The sequence below is a fragment of the Rhagoletis pomonella genome, unplaced genomic scaffold (genome assembly GCF_013731165.1).
Source record: "Rhagoletis pomonella isolate Grant_MI unplaced genomic scaffold, Rhpom_1.0 Rhpom_scaffold_17006, whole genome shotgun sequence".
Lineage (NCBI taxonomy): Eukaryota > Metazoa > Arthropoda > Insecta > Diptera > Tephritidae > Rhagoletis > Rhagoletis pomonella.
Window position 1 is genome coordinate 1 of NW_023475530.1, and position 3,004 is coordinate 3,004.

General features: G+C 37.7%; 1 pseudogene; it reads right to left on the reverse strand.

Annotated features, from left to right (window-relative positions):
• Nucleotides 1-1,145: 1,145 nt before the first annotated feature.
• LOC118757363 lies at nt 1,146-2,448 on the reverse strand (annotated as a pseudogene).
• Between the last annotated feature and the right edge of the window lie 556 nt (nt 2,449-3,004).

A 3,004-nucleotide genomic window follows, 5' to 3' on the forward strand; every position in this document is an offset into this window, starting at 1 on the left:
GCCCTCTTTCGTCCAGGTTGTAAAATGGTTGCTGTGGATTTCGTAGGAGAGAGGGTTAGGCTCCTTGCAACGCAGATGCAGGAAAGTTAGGAAAGGTAAGCGTTTAGTTTTGAGCACAGGTCATCAATTCCATTGCGGGATGCCAATATCGGGCAGTCGTCAGCGTACGAGATATGAAGACTCCCTCTGCTGGTTGATGGAGTTTTGAAATGTATAAAATGTTTAGTTTTCCTTGGGTTTAACGTTTATATATGAAAATAATATCGGCCGCTGTGGTGTAGTGGTAAGCAGTGCGCGCTTTCACTCCTCAGCACCTGGGTTCAAGCCCTGGTTAAAGCAACATCACAAAAAAATATAGAAAAAGGTTTTTTCTTAACAGCGGTCGTCCCTCGGCAGGCAATGGCAAACCTCCGAGTGAATTTCTGCCATTCGGAATCGGGGTAAAACTGTAGGTCCCTCCGCCTTGTGTAACAACATCAAGGACGCACCCCACAAGTCGGAGGAGAAGCTCGGCGAAACACTAACATATGTGTAAGCGCCAATCTATTATTATTGTTATATGAAAATAATCGGTGAGAGGGGAGATGACGATGTCTTCTAGTAGTATGGAATGACATACGAGTCGAAGGCCTTCATTGCCTTACCTCCTCAGCAGCATCAAACAGTGCTCAGAAGTTTTAACCCCACCTCCCTATTTCTAAGAATTCATTATTGGTATTACAAAAACAACAGGTATACAAATTTTGATTAGAATTGTCTAGTTCACTATGAAATATTTTCCAGTTGGCAGTGCCTATTAATTTCCAAAAAGGGTTTTATTATCCCAAAACACAATGGTTTGGAAATTCACTAATGAGAACCAGCTAAGCAAATCAGCTGTTTGTGACACTTTAGTTTTCGTTTTCATAAGCGCGGTGTAAGTGAAAAAGTGCTCAATTCAAAAGTGTGTAGAGTGTAGACAAGAAGGTTATTAAAATAGAAATGCTTGAATATAATACAACATTCATACGTAAATATATTAAAGATAGTGGATATCAAAAAGGAGCGACATCACTCGCGACACTAGGTAAGCGGCCCTTTACTTGCATAACAGATCACTTGTTGCCTAATCGCTGAATTATCTTTCAAATACTTATTTAACTTACCATTGTCAAGCGCCCTTTCGGTGGCAGCATATTTATAAGCTATGATTCCATGAATTTTCACTGTTTCGACATAGTCCAAAGGCATTGTGCAGCACAAGTTTTGCAAATACATTTCTACTGTGTCTTTTGGAGTAAGATTTGGGGGGGAAAAATTCACCCATCGAACCTCTAATGCGACCACATTCACCCTCATAGACGCCATTGTGTGTTTTATGATTCCATTCGTAAATTTGACCCATTTTGCGTAGATCATCAGCGCCGGTATAGATATTAAAGTGGCCATCATAAACGGAGCTATCGTTGCGCTGCAAGAAAAATTGGACACAAGTATTTAGAGACTATTCGGAATTTTAGAGACTACTTCGGGATTTCATGGCTTCGGCATTTTAAAGACTTTCGGGGTTTCCGGGCCTATTTCAGAACTTTCGAGACTAAATCAGGATTTTCGGCGCTATTTTGTGCTTTTTGAGACTACGCCGGGATTTTTCTTATTTCTTCTTATTTTTAAGATTTTCGCGATTCACGGGAGCATAACGGGCTTTTCAAGGCTACTTCGGGATTCTCGGAATTTTTCCGAGATTTACGGGACTACTTTCATATTTTCAAGATTAATTTATCTATTTGCTTCGTTGAGCAGAGATAAGATAAGGTAAGTTGGAGCGAGGTAGTTGAGGTGAGTTAAGGAGACTTGAGATGAGGTGAGTTGAGGGTGAGGTGAATTGAGCTGAGGTGAATTGTAGTTAGTTGAGTTGAAGTGAATTGAGATGGGCGAGTTAGTTAAGAGGAGGTGAGTTGAGGTAGGTAGGTTTAGCGTCTGCTAATTACTGTAATTTTGTGTTGTTTTTTTTTACTTTTATATCTATCAACTCCTAAATATCTATATTTTTCTTTTAATTGAGTATGTAGACATCTGCAAATACTGAGCCTAGTAGTATCCAAAATGGTACTTTAAATACAAAAGCACTTAAGTGTATGCCCAACACTGCTAGTAACTAAATAATAACCGTACTACTAATGTTTATTAGTTCATTTATCAGCCTTTATCCTATTAACAGTCAACAATTGAAAACACTTACCATGTACAGCCAGCCGATACGATCGAATGGCACCACCATATCTTTGACGAATTTCGATGCAAAACTGCCCATTGTTACTAGCGGATCACGATAGCCCGTAAACATCCACTCGTCAGCGGTTTTGGTAACCGTTAAACCTTCCTTGTACATTTTTAAAACATTTGTTAATATACGCTTTTGGATATATGAGCCATTAACGGCTTTCAAATCAGCACCCTAAAAACAAAAACAAAACAAGAAAACATAAATAAATTATTATTTTTTGGTTCTTACTCAAATATGTTGCTTGAATATTTTAAGTCATCTATGCTTACATGCGCCACTGTATTGACCGATGTTACCCGATCCGATAGTTTGCCATTACTGTTGGCTTCATCAAAATAAAATGCCGCATATTTGCGAAATGAAATAAGCTACGCTAGTCGCTGTAATACTTGTAATCTGCGTAAATTTCATGTGAACGTGATGTCAACGGTCAACTGGCAAGAAATTTGAATTGTATTTTTGCACGTACATACATATGTATGTAATAAAAATGAGAAAAATAAATTTTATATTTGTAATTTTAGTTGAATTAGGTTTTCTAATAAAATTAAAATTTTGTTTAAGAATTAGCATTTCAAGATCAATTATGTTATGATTTCTGATCTGGCCCCGGCAAGACTTATCAGTAGGCAGACAAATTGTAAAAAAATAATAATTAAGCTTAGAGGTGTTGATAAGGCTTTTCGATTATAAATACTTGTGTACATATGTATCTATCCACCTATTAACGCATACATA